Below are 15,035 nucleotides of genomic sequence, written 5' to 3'. Positions count from 1 at the left end.
TTTTGGAGGCCTTAGCTTGGGGCTGTACTATGTGCGCGCGTGTGTGTGTGTCTATATGTATATATATTTATATAATAATAATAATAATAATAATAATAATAATAATAATAATAATAATAATAATAATAATAATAATAATAATAATAATAATAATAATAATAATAATAATAATAATAATAATAATAATAATAATAATAATAATAATAATAATAATAATAATAATAATAATAATAATAATAATAATAATAATAATAATAATAATAATAATAATAATAATAATAATAATAATAATAATAATAATAATAATAATAATAATAATAATAATAATAATAATAATAATAATAATAATAATAATAATAATAATAATAATAATAATAATAATAATAATAATAATAATAATAATAATAATAATAATAATAATAATAATAATAATAATAATTTTTTTCCACACAATAATTTTTTGTGGTACAATATAATTATGAAAAATATGAACAAACATTTATTAATTTTTTTTGCCGTTAATTTTTTCGTTGTGGCAGAGCTGTTTTTATACATGCATGTCAATTATTATTTTATTTTGACAGAAATATTAATAAAGTATGGTACAATAATTTAAAAGGAGGTCGAAAAGACATGAAAGACAAATTTATATGTTTATTATCAGTAATTGTAGCTGTTACTTGATTTGGTTTTTGCATTTACAATATAGTAGATGGTGGTTTGTACTCATCGTATGTACGATTTATTATGCGTGTGGTGAGCATTGTATGAATGACATGTATAGCAAGTGGTATGTCAGCACTATATTTTATTGAATACTATTATCCTATTACAAGAAGAGGTTTCATTAATTTTTTGGGCGTGGTGATCACAGCTGTTTACTGTCTCCACTTGATTTGTTCAGTGGTGGCGTTGACAATGGGTGTGACATCTTCGTATTTATTTTTCTTACCAGCATCTAATCCAACATTGGCAATGTTTGTTGTAATTTGTTTCGATAAAATGGGGTGATTTGGAAATGAATAAACAAACACTAACCATATTGTTTAATCTGGTGTGGTTGTTGTTGCTTACAACTGTAATCGCACTCACTATTCTATTTATATATATGGGCGTGATTAGAGTGGAAGGAATTAAGCCTGATGATTGGTTGGGACCCACTTTGTTAGGGCTCGCCGTCGTGATTCCGGTGGCTTTGTATTGAATTGAAAAATTAGAAACAAAAATAAAAAAAGTATGTTATAATAAAAATATAGGAGAAAAGAAAAAACAAAATGAATAAAACAGAATTAATAGAAAAATGAAGTCAGTTTTGAACTTCAAAGAAACATTTTAAAATAGAAAACAAATCGATAATTAACAAAGAAGGTTCATTATTATTTGTAAATTCAGGAGTTTCAGCGTTGAGACCTTATTTTTTAGGAGAAAAAACACCACCGCATTCACGACTTTTTAACGTACAAGATGTAATACGAACAAACGACATCTCTTTAATAGGTAAAACTAATCGACATTTAACGTTTTTTCGCATGTTAGGTAACTTTTCATTTAATGATTATCAAAAAAAAGAATCGTTAACGTGAGCATTAGAATTTTTAACATCGCCAAAATGATTGAATTTGGACATTCAAAAATTGTATATTACGTATTTGTTTTCGGACGATGAAACTAAACAAATATTGTTAAATATAGGTGTTGAAGAAGACCATTTGATTTCAGGAGATAAAACAACTAATTTTTGAGATTTAGGAGTTGGTCCATGTGGAACAAATGTTGAATTTTTTTATGATTTGGGACAGCAGTTGGATAAGGAAAATAAAGGAATTGAATTATTAAAAGAAAATATTGATAATGACAGATATTTAGAAATATGAAACGTTGTATTTTCTTATATGATAAATGACGGTGAAGGTAATTACACTATGTCAAACAAAAAAAATATAGATACTGGAGCCGGATTGGAAAGATTGTTGATTGTTGTTAACAACTTTAAAACACCTTTCCAGTTGAAAGAATACACAGATATTGCTGACAAAATTGAAAAGAAAACTACAAATGATATCAATGTTAAAATTATTTGTGATCATGTATTAGCGATAAAATATTGTTTGAAAGACTTGATTAAAGAAAAATATATTGATTTCAAAAAACGTCACGGTTCGGTTGTACGACATTTAATTCGAAATGCTTCAATGCGTGGTTACTTCTTAAATTATCGAGGACCATTTTTATTTAAACTTTTCGAAAAAGAATATGATACAATAGTAATGAAAGAAGAAAAGGTTTTTTGAAAAATAATGACAACAAAAACAGTAAGTGATTTATTAAACATACAAAAAGGTTATGTTTTAAAAGGAGAAAAAATATTTGATTTGGTTACATCAAAAGGAGTACCTTTATTATTGATTAAATTAATAAGTAAGAAAAATAGTTTCAAATTAGACATGATTAAATTTAAAAAATTATGAGAAAAACATTTGATTATTTCAAAAGGAGGAAAAGAAAAATAATGTACAAAAAAGTAGAAAACTACGTGGATAACGTAATAAAAAAATACGAAAGTTTAAAGTTTTATAAACAATTGCTTATGTGAGCAATAATTCAAAAAATGAAGGAAAAAGATGGTGAAAACCAACCAGTAAAAAAAAAGACAGTAGAAGAATATATATATGAGATTGAAAATAGCATTGTCCCATGGGGTCTCGATTTAAACTTATTGAGAGAACATTTAGCGAATAGTAGCAGACTTTACGATGAATGTGAAGAAAGAATACAAAAAGAAATGGATATGCAAGAGCAGTATAAAAATATGATTATAGCATTTAAACATTGTATAGATAATTATGAAGATATTATCGCAACAAGAAGAGGACCTCCCTGAGAGTGAGGAAAAAAATAATGAAAGAAAAAAAATAATGTGATATAATAAAAATATAGAAATAAAGAAGAAAACAGATAAGATCACTTCTAAGGAGAAAAAAACCAATGGAAAATAATTCACGAAAAGAAATTGAATTAATGAAGTTACAAATAACAAAACTAATTCACAATCAAAATGACACAGTGAAACTTTTAAGCGCTGTTGTAAAATATATAGGATCAAACCTAAAAGGAGGAAAAAAATAATGGATGTACAAATTAACGAAAAATATAAATTAAATGTTTATGATATATTATTGTTGGTGTTTTTTATTATAGTTTTTTCTCTTTCAATTTTTGGAATAGTAGAATTACATAATACAAATTTAAAACTCATAGCTATTGTTTGCTGTTTTTCATTAACAATTTCTTCTGTTATGATGTTAATGTTTCCTTTATCAGTGTACGCTATGAATAAGGCAACAATGAACACAACCGGCGATATGCCAGATAGTGAGTTGAATAAAATGCCATTAAGAGAACGTTTAAAACATGTAAAACTACCTAAAAAAGATATTCTTGAAAAGACCGTAGACACATGTGAAAAAATAATAAACAAATTAGGAGGAAAAAATAATGACAAAAAATAAAGAAACAACACTAAAACACAACGCGGATCATATTTGAGAATGACAATTGACAAAAGAACAAGTGGCTTTCATCAAAAAAGGTGTTCCACTTTACGATTCTAAAAAAAAATATAAAAAATTAGATATGTTTATATACAACAATAAATTATATGTTGTTAGATTATATAGCTTACACAAAACAGGTGTTTATATGTCAGCCACACCACTATTAACAAACGGTAACTGTATTATAAAAAATAAAGATGAAGATTTTTATGAATTGAATGGATATGCTAATTTATTACCTAAACCTTTTAACTTAAAAGACGCATACTTGAGTTTAAAATACATTAATAGCGTGTGAGAAAGCTGTACTAGTACAGTAAGGGATGATGATAAATACACGTATGAACATAACAAATGATGAAACAAAAATGAAAAATATAGATTTCCCAATTTACCGGCTTTTAAGACCATGAAGAGATTAATTCAAATGGCGGTACCTCACCCAACAAGTAGCGGTGCAATTACAGAAGAACGATTATTAGAGGTTGAAAAAAAAATAGATTATATTATTAAATATCTAAAAGGAGGAAAAGAATAATGTCAAATTTTTCGGATGGAAATGGAAAATATAAAAAAATATCTTACGACGAATTAAAACAATTAGAAAAAAAAATGGAAAATACACTTATTAGTGCTGTTGAAAAAATGAATTGTGGTATGGTTTATTGTGATTGAATGAGCTGGGATGAGTCACCACATGAACCTTTGAGAGGTCGTTTTGTCGTCACTATTGAGTCTATGGGTCATAGATTTGACTTTGTAAACTTTAATATTCATATTTTAGAAAAAAAACCTAGACGATGATATCATTTAGAAGATAGTGATAATAACAAAATCGAAGTTTATTTAATACTTGAGGATTTTGAAAAATTAGATGATTATCTTGAAGAATTTAAAAAAACTATTAGAAAAGAAATGAGTTCAATTATACTAGCTAAAAATTGAAATAGATTATATAGTTATGATTTTGAAAATATTCGTATGAAAAAAGTTTGAAAAATTTCACAAAAATATTTTAACAAAGACTATAATGAAGCCGATGAATCAACAAATAATTACCCATCTTACATGAAAAATAAAGTTTCACGTAGCGCTTTCAATAGATGTCGAAAAAATCTTGTTAACTTAGCAAAAACAAAACTTTCAACTTGAAAAAAAGGCGATAATCCCAAAATATTTATTGGTGTATATGCTGTTCTTGATTGAGAAAAAGAAAACGTTGAAAAAATAAAGACAATTAATAGAATTAGAAAAGAAATAGCTAATCAAAAATTCACGAAAAAAAGAGGATCGTATAAATATAAAGGAGAAGAATAATGAAATATATGACAAAAAAACAAGTAGAAAAATTTAATTCAAAAATGAATCAGAGAAATTTGAAGTTTCATGATTATTTTGAAAAAATCAGTAAGGAAATTACAAAAAAACATCGAAAATGAATATACACAAACACCAGTTGAGATGATAACGACAGTAAAAGAGTTGTGTTCTTCATGAATTTCGAACAACGTAAAGACGAGGATAAATCATTTGACCTTAAGGTTATGGTAAGTTGCGACACTAAAAAACTATGCCGGTTGAATGTTGTTTTCGCTGAATGACGAGAAGACATGCCTGAAAAAAAGTTTGATAAAGAATTTGGATATGATTTTCTACATCAAATGATATTTAAGGACATGCTCAAAAAGTTTGAAAAGGAAATTACAAAACAAGAAAAAAAAAGATAAAAAAAAGATGCAAAAAGGAAACACAATTTATTTTTTTTACCATGTATATTATTGTGAAGAGGCAGTGACAACTAGCTTAAGCGACAATTTCCTTTCCTTTATCTTTTTATTTTCAAAGTCACTGTTTCATTCACCTTAACCGGTCATATTACGGCCGGTTTTATGACGAGGTCTTGGTAAACGTCAAGGCTTCGTCTCTCTGCCAGCAAACAAAAAAAATAAAAAAAAAAGGAACACAGGAGGAAAAAAAACAATGTTCAAACAAGAGTTATTGAATAAAGGGCTCATTATTTCAATCGAAGGAATCATGAGAGCAGGAAAGACGACAAAGTTAAAAAAGCTTATCGCAGAATGAGGTATTGAAGAACCACAAATTTTTCAATTAGAAGGAACAACAAGAGAAACACGTCAAATTAGACCAGTTATCACTTTTCGTGATCATATCGATTTGACAAATAAAATTGAAGATGCCATAGCTAAAGGACACAATGTTCTATTTTTTGATGAATTTCACTTTTATCCATATGAGTTTCTACAACAAATTCCAAACTTACAACGCCGTCGTATTACTCTTGTATTTTGTCTATTGACATTATATAAGACAGATCCACGATATTTTTTTCAAGAATACGTTGGAAGATTTGCTGACGTTCGTTACCAATTAGACGAAGCTCGTTGTTTCGAATGCGATGAAAAAGCATATTCTAATTACATTTTACACAACGACAGTAATAATTTGGTTGGAGACGCTGATAAATATCAAGTATTATGTATTAAACATTATATAGAAAAGACTAAATATAAATAAAACTATGAAAAATAAAAAACAAATAAATCAATTAACATACGAGGAAAGAATGTTTTACTACACACACAAACATAAAGGAATAACAAGTAAACAAGTGTGAGTTAACTACTGAGACTCGAAAGATACCAAATCGGGAATATTAACTACTTTTGAGGAACATTTTTCGGTTTATTGATGATTCTTGAATAGAATGAAGAAAGCAGGAGCCAAATGATACATGAATAAAGAAGGTTGTCCTGTGTTTTACAATATTAAATCACTTAATATATACAATAAATGCTTTGATCCAAAATCAGCATTAGTGAGTGCTTCTATTTTGGCGAAAAAGATTATCGAAACAGGAGAAGAATTTGGATATTTAAAGTTTCTTGAAAAGTTCAAATACGAAATCAGTATATTTAAAAACACAACTATATATCTTCAAGAAAAAGATATAAAAGCTATTTGTCAAAAATTAGAAATCAAGAAACACAATTTGTGAAAACTAAATGAAGAACAAATCGAACTATGTAAAGACATTAAATTTCAAAGTCCTTTTTTTAAAAAACATAGATTAACTAAATGATCGCTATATCGAATAAAAAGAATGCGATTTAGTACAATAGAGGTTGACAACTTATACTTAGACAACAAATATAAAAAAAGTACGAAAACACATACTAAAATTAAAGATATTATCGAAGAATATGTTATCGAGAATGACATTAAAATTAAAAAAGATAAAACAAATCATCTTTTATTGTCTGTTTTTCGTAAATTGTGAATTTGAAACGATTACATTTTTTCGCTCGATGAAACACCTAAAAACATTAAAGATAAAGGTTTTGAGGTTGTTGGTAAACACTATAACATTTATGGAGAGAATAAAATATTCACCAGTAGATGACCAGCATTGCATCGTTTCGCAAGAGTTTATAGGAAACTCGAACCTAAAACAACAATAGAAAAGAAAGAAACATTTTTACAATATTTAAAAAGAAAATTATTTGGAGGAGGAAAAGTGTAGTATAATATATTCGGGGATGTATAGGTTCGATTGGCGTAGTTTCTTTTTTTAACAAATGCAAAAACAACTACAAACAACCTTTCAATGTTGATGAATGAATCCTCATTGGTATCTAATAACACGTTTCAGTTTTCACCGTCATATTAGAGAATATAATAACAAAAAAACCCCTTAATTGTCAGTTGCGGGACAATTTCGTAAATAGCAACTAAGTTTCGTTTGAATGATCATATAAAGCGAAATTAAACAATCATGATCAAATTGCGTCAAGAAGTGGGTGCAAATCCCGCCATCTCCACCATTTGGATCTGTGGTGTAATGGATGACATGCCTCTCTGTCTAAGAGGAGATAGCGAGTTCGATTCTCGTCAGGTCCGCCACGGAGGAGTAGCGAAGTGGTTAAACGCGTCTGACTGTAAATCAGATTCTTTTTAGATACGGGAGTTCGAATCTCTCCTCCTCCACCATTTGCTGGTTTAGCTTAATGTGGCAAAGCACCCGTCTTGTAAACGGACGAGTACAGGTTCGAGGCCTGTAACCAGCACCATTAGCAGATGTAGTTTAATGGTAGAACTTCAGATTTCCAATCTGACTATGGAGGTTCGATTCCTCTCATCTGCTCCATATAGAGCCATAGCTTAGTGGTTATAGCGCTCGCTTTATAAGCGTGAGGTCTTGGGTTCGATCCCCAATGGCTCTACCATCGGAAAGTAGCTTAGATGGAAAAGCACTCGGTTTGGGTCCGAGAGATCATAGGTTCAAGTCCTCTCTTTCCGACCATTTAGCCCACGTAGCTCAATTGATTAGAGTAAGGGTGTTCTAAGCCCTAGGTTGGAGGTTTGAATCCTCCCGTGGGTACCATATAAGGAAAGGAGGAAAAAAAATATGGAAAATAGAATAGATAAAATTAAACGAATGTTTGCTGTTGACGATGAAGTGTCACGTTGCGAATCAAAATTGCGAGCCGATCTCAAATCAAAAAAAGTTGATGTACAACGACTTATGACAGCACATTTGGATATTAATTCGATCCCTAAAGACATTACAAAAAAACAACAGGCGCGTCGAAAAAAAGTGTACAAAAGTATAAATAGCATGATAAAATATTACATAAAGGAATTAAATAAAATAGGAGGTCAAAAATAATGACAAATAGAGAAAATAGATTAGAAAAATTAAGAGAAATATTACGTAGTATGGTAGATAGTAATAACCCAAAAAGAAAACCAATGAGTTTCAGAAAAAAACACGCGGGTCCAATCGCTACGGATGTTTAGGAGGAAAAGAATAATAATGACAAATAAAGAAAATAGAAAATTGTTTTGAGACAAATATAAAAAATTTCAATCACATCAAGATTTGTGAGTATATAGTGATTTAACGGATAGAATAATGTTTGGTCCAAACATTAAAGATGCTAGTATTGAAAAAAGAATATTGGATGTAATATGAGATAATTCAAAAATTGAAGATTTAAATGATAACGATTTTCATAAATTAAAAGAAGAAGTTCTAATCGATATTTCTGAAATGATTAAATGTAATGATAAAATTTTAAATTCACAATTAAAATTTTTAAACAGACAAAAAGATACTTTGAAGTCATTAATATTTTTTAAAAAACAACAATGAGGAGAATATAGATTTTATTTAGAAGAAATAATAACAAATGTAAACAAACAAAATCATTCTTTCAAAGATAAACATGTATATCTTAACTATATAATTAATAATTCGAATAGTGATAATGTTACTTTTCGATATACTATAGGTTTGGATAATAAAAAAAAACATGGTATTTGAGAATTTGATATAACTATTTATCCCGCGAGTGGACAGTTAAACGTAGAACATAATGGTTACAATATGAGAGTTTCTGGACCATATTATAATGTGTTTAAAGAAAAAACAGATATTATTAATCGAATTAATGAAGCAATAACGGCATATATAAGCCATAATAAAATAGGAGGTCAAAAATAATGACAAAAAATAAACAAACAAAAGAAGTTTTAAGCTTCTTACAAAAAAACAGGTTAGACAGTATCGTTTTAGGAGTTGGCGCATTAAGTTTAATTGGTGCCATCACTGGAATTGTGTTACATAGTATCACATTGAGCAAAAGCGTACCCACAAAAGTAACAATCTATGATGAATTAGTAATTAAACGAGACGCAGATTTTGAAGCTCAAAAAACAGCATCTATTACTAAATATGGAATAATTGAAGATGCTACTATAGAAATTACAACCAAGTTAAAATATGAAATTGGAATTGGAAAAAAAACACCCATTACATTTAAAGAATTATTAGCGGAATCAATCAAACAAGATTATAAATTAAATAGTCAATTTTTCATTGAAGCATTAGACGAAAAAATCATACTTATTGAAAAAGCTATTGCTAATAAAACAAAGGAAATTGAAGATAGAGGATGACTAAGAAAATCATATAGAGAAGATTCTGTAGCTTCCGATGAAAGTACCGCTGATGTAATGGAAAAACAAGACTTAACACCTTTAAGAGAAAAAGAAACAGACGCCGAATTTGAATTGAAAGTATTAAAATCAACACTAAAAAAATATGAATCAGCTAAAGAAAAATGAGGATCATATGGGTTAAATTTTCCTAACAATGATATTAAAGAAGACGCAATTAAAGAATTGTCAGAACCATATAAAACATTTGATAAAGCGTTATTGCTTTCAGAAAATGATACACAATACGGATATCACGCAGATCGTGTAGTAAATAATAGCATTGGGCTTGGATTAGCAGGTGTTGCTTTCATCGTTTTAAGCTTAGTTTTAACAAGCACAGCATTTAAATTGTGAAAAAAATTAAGAGGAGGAACAAAAAAATAATGAATAAAATATTTGAACCAAATAATAAAGATATACTCAACAACATTTATGAATGCGATTATTGTACCATTCACTGCCTAGACGAATCATCACATCTATTATTTACACCATGTTTTGAGCATAAATATATTGGTTTAGAACTAATTAATGATGTTTTAAACCTTGGTGCTTTGTGTACTGACGCAGAAGCCATTGCTAAAATATTCAAAATCTCGCTAAAAGAAGCGTATGAAAAAGTAAGAGAGATAAACGCAATTAAAAAAGGATATATCACAAAATAAATGAATCATTGAGACAAATTAGAACATGAAAAATATTTCTACAAGGAGAGAAAAAGTGAAATATATTTTTCCTACAGATTTTTTGATGGGAACGAAAATTCAGAATATAGAATAATCGAAGACACGATAATATATAAAATATATACTAAAAAAATAAATGTTAAAGGTCTCAAAAGTTTATTTAAAAAATATAGCGAGTTGGATATCAAAATAAGAGAAACATATATAGATACTTCACAACATATATTATTAGAAGATATAGAAGAATCAATTAGTTATATTTTACATTGTGAAATGATGAAGCGATTATTGAGTTTTCATATTATCAAACTAGAAGAATTGCAAAATGATAAATAATAAAACGTTAAAAAAATTTTGAAACTTAGAAGACATTTTATTTAAATTGGCACCACACGCTAAAACAATAGTGGTGAGTCCAAAACTTGATGGGGTGGGAGCATTTTATGATGCTTCTACCAATAAGTTAATTGTTTGCCGTTCTTGATCAGAAATAACAACTTTTTCCATAGAAGGAATATTGGAAGTCGGCTGGGGCGAACTTGTTATGAAAAAAGAAAATGGGACACGAAGAGACGTTGTTGGTCTTCTTAATAGGAAGCAAAAAGTGGAACGACATAATTTAATTGATTTCATTAATTATAAAAATGTTGAAAAAACAATAAAAATTGATGAGTTAAATGATTACATCGAACAACAAAAACAAATTGATTATCCTATTGACGGTATTATTATCGAGCGTAAATACGCGTTCAAATTACCAGGACCGACGGCGTGTGCAACAATCAAAAAAATAACTACACAATTTGGAAAAAAAACTGGTAAAATAAGTTATATAGCATGATTAAACCACCCTGTTAAGTTGAATGAAATTTTCGCTAAGAAAGTTAATTTATCAACAAATAAACAAGGATACAAGGTTGGAGACCACATTGTTATTGAACTGAAAGGACAAGCAGTACCAATAGTGATACGAAAGGAGAACATGTAAAAAATGAAAAAAGGAAAATTTATTGTTGTCGAAGGAATTGATTATTCTGGTAAAACAACATATATTAAAAAATTAAAAAAAGAATTAAAAAAAGAAGGATTGAAAGTACTTACAACATGCGAACCAAAAGGTATAAAATTTGGACGCATTATGGCAAATAAAATCTTTTTCAATGATAAACTAGATATTAGTTCACGAACTAAAGCAGTTTTGTTTATCGGAATTGGATGAGAATTATTTATGAAATATATCAAACCACAATTGAAAAAATACGATGTTGTTATTTGTGATCGATACATTTTTAGTACTTATGCTTATCAAGTTTTCGGTGGAGACAAAACAATTAATGAACACGAATTATTAGGATTATATAACGAAACTATTTTAGATGATTATTTCCCTGATGAAATTCATTTTCTCGATTGTCCTACGACTGAAATAATGCGTCGAGCAACAATTCGAAAACCAACAAACAATTACGACGAAAAATGCCTTGATAAAAAGTACGTTAATCTAATACGTTCTGCGTTTCGAAAAACATTCGATTTTTTCAACGCTAAAGGTGGTTACGCCGTTAAACAACAAATAGAAAAAGTTACAATATATAGGAAAACAACCCAAGATAAGGAGCTTTGAGGAGAAATATGAAAAAAAGTAATATAATTAAATGAAACCGAAATGATGATCGGAAATGATTTGATTTCGAAGAAGACGCAGTACGTTTCGAAACTGGATTAATGTTTGGTGTTTTCGGAGCAATGAAAACCGGAAAAACCACAAATGTCAAGAAATGACTGGATAGTTTTCTAAAACCTGATGAAATACTATATGTAGTACCGGAAGAATCAATTCGACCAACAGACAATTACGATAAATACAATGTGTGTAAATTAAGTACATCATTATTAAGCCACGAAGAGTTTTCAAAAATTGAAAAAAATTGTTTCTTGTGGGATATGGGACAATCATTATCGGTTTCAAATAAATCTTTATTTTTCGAATTTGGAAGCGAATACGATTGAATCACGAAATTCATTAAAAAACCCAAAAATATAAAAATGGTTGTGTTTGAAGAATTAGGTTTTTTCAACCATTTAATGGATGACGTGTTAATGATTTTTCGTTTTTTACTTTCGAGAGGAGTATCAATTACATATATTATGATTAACAAATATAGCTGTATTTTTCGAGATGAAACAGCAATTATTGATTTTTTAAAAGAAAGAAGTCATTATTTCACTGACATTCCGTACAATAAATGTAAATGTGGAAACAATCTTGATGCTGAACACACGGAAGATAAAAACCTCGAAAATACAGAATTAAAAACACCTGAAAGTTTTACAGGTAGAAAAAGATACAATTTATATTGTTATCAGTGTATAATAAATAAAAGAACGGAGAACAAAAAAAATGCTTAATATAAAAAAACCGATAAACTGAAAAAAAACAATATTGAAGGTAGTATTGGCTATTAATTATTTAGCCTTATTATTTACGACAATGTCAATAGTAATATGTGCGATTAGTGACGTAGAATGAAGTGTCATCGGAGACATGAGTGGAGATAATAATGCGGTGTATTTTTATTACCTTCTTGGTTTTCCAATGGGGGCGTTTGCTTTCCTGGCAACAAACATTTCGTTTTTCTTTTCAGGATTAAACATTGAACGAAAATGAAAAGATTTGAAATCATTTAGCCTTGTACAATCAGGTTTTATATTTACAGTTAGTGGATTGATTCCACTTTACACAGCATGAGTAGGATATTTTTTATCACTAAAAACAACTGGTTTTATCATTTGTGGTATAATCATACTATTACTATTCATCGTACAAATTATTTTAGGATATTATTTTATAGTTAGAACAAATAAAGGAGGACCAAAAAATGGCCAAAAATAACAAAAACATAGGAGAAAAAACAATGAAAACACAAAAAGAAAATGCTATTGATTTAGCACAATTTGAATATGACAGATTACAATTAATGTCAAAAATTGAATCACTTGGAAAAAAATTAAAAGCTGAATTCAAAAAAAACAAGAAAGACAAAGAAGCAAGTATTAAATTTAGAGCACTGCATGAAGATATTTTACAAACATCTTTTGATTATTCAAAATTATCAGCAGTTGTAGAACATCACACTAAAAAATACATGGAAGAAAAAGAAAAAGCAGAACAAGCAAAATACAAAGCAAATAATAAAAAATAAGGAGAAAAAAATGGAAACAAATAAAACACTAATGTTAAAGAAAAATAAAGAAGTATTAGAAGTAATTTCAGCTCAAGATTTGGTCGTTTTAGACGGTTTTATCACAGCAAAAAAAGAAGAAGCGTGTATTAAAGAAAAAGTTAAATTACACAAAGAAGCAATGATTAATTACATGTCACAAAACGAAGTGACTAAAATTATCGGAAAAGATAACTCTTTTTCAGTAACGATGAAACAACCAGTTTCTATGCGAAAAATTAATTATGTTAAGGTAGTTAAAGATATCGAACTAGAATTTGGCATCCCACCAGCTAAGTTGGAAAAAATTATCAACAAACATACAAAAATCACAGAAGCAAAACAAACCATTATGGCCAAAATAAACGTGCCAAAACAATAAGGAGAAAAAAAATGGAAACAAACAACACAACAACAAACACAACAACAAACACTGCAAACACTGCAAACCCAACAACAAACACTGCAAACCCTGCAACAAAAAAAACTGAAGTACAATACGCACCTGATTTTAAATTGCAAAACACAACAACAACTACGCCAGAATCTGTAAAAGATAATGTGGTAGTTAATGAACCTGCAAAAAAAGAAAGTGGAGTGGAATTTGTCACTGCGGGAGAAAAAAAACGAGCATTCGAAAGAGCACAAATGGTAATCGGATCAGTCATCAAAGCGACGCACGGGATTATTCAAAATAGTAAAAACGCTAAATTGAATGGAGATTCATACATTCGACTACAAATCATCGCATATTCAATCGAAAAGCAAAAATACATCAAAATTTTTATTAGCATTATTAGACAATTTTTCGATGAAAAAGATGTTTTCGATTTTGCTGTAAAACTAATCAAAGAAGACAAAATGAATGGTGTATATCTTAAAGTTAGAGGATTAACTTATCGTCAACCTTTCTTAATGCAAGATATGGAAAAAAAGACACCTTACTTAAATGAAGACGGAACTTTGAGAAAATGAAACAAAATTTCAATGGCACCAAAATTCCAAAACTCATTAGTCTTTTTAGCTGATAAATTCGGTGAATGAAAAGAACGTGATGAAGCAATTGCTCCATTAACTCGAAATAGCTACAACTCAATCGTATATGACAAACCCGAAATCAATTCAAAAAAAATTGAAGTTAAAGGAGACGCTTCGGGTTGAGACGCGAGCTAGACCTCATCCCCAATACACAATCGGAAAAAACAAAAGTGGTCAAAAAGCTATTCAATAATAGTAATTTTAACTACAGTGAACATCGATTATTGGTTCCAGACTGACCACCAAGTTTTTTTCTCAACAATTGTGGGTTGAAAGACGGAAAAGTTGCCTTTATATGTATGTATATAAGGGCAACGCTCCCTATTTTTCACATTGATTCTATTGGACTTTATTTATTTTATAAAGAAAAATGAATCAAATGAGACGATTTTGATTTGTTAGAGTTTTTCACAAAAAAAAGTATTGGACATATCAACTTGATCAAAAACGTTCGAGAAGATTTTCCACAATATTTTAGTACGGACAGAGATAGCAGTTTTGAATATCAAAAAAAA

General features: G+C 28.7%; 3 non-coding genes across 3 annotated transcripts; all 3 read left to right on the top strand.

The window, feature by feature from the left end:
- The first annotated feature begins 7,476 nt into the window (after nt 1–7,476).
- On the top strand, nt 7,477–7,559 carry Trnay-gua (transfer RNA tyrosine (anticodon GUA)). The gene has a single exon. It is a non-coding gene; the product is annotated as a tRNA-Tyr (tRNA).
- An 86-nt stretch (nt 7,560–7,645) lies between these two features.
- Nucleotides 7,646–7,716, top strand: Trnag-ucc (transfer RNA glycine (anticodon UCC)). The gene has a single exon. It is a non-coding gene; the product is annotated as a tRNA-Gly (tRNA).
- A 6-nt stretch (nt 7,717–7,722) lies between these two features.
- On the top strand, nt 7,723–7,795 carry Trnai-uau (transfer RNA isoleucine (anticodon UAU)). The gene has a single exon. It is a non-coding gene; the product is annotated as a tRNA-Ile (tRNA).
- The last annotated feature ends 7,240 nt before the right edge of the window (nt 7,796–15,035 follow it).

The sequence above is a fragment of the Styela clava genome, unplaced genomic scaffold (assembly GCF_964204865.1).
Source record: "Styela clava unplaced genomic scaffold, kaStyClav1.hap1.2 HAP1_SCAFFOLD_65, whole genome shotgun sequence".
Classification (NCBI taxonomy): domain Eukaryota; kingdom Metazoa; phylum Chordata; class Ascidiacea; order Stolidobranchia; family Styelidae; genus Styela; species Styela clava.
This window is presented reverse-complemented; position numbering and strand designations above follow the sequence as displayed.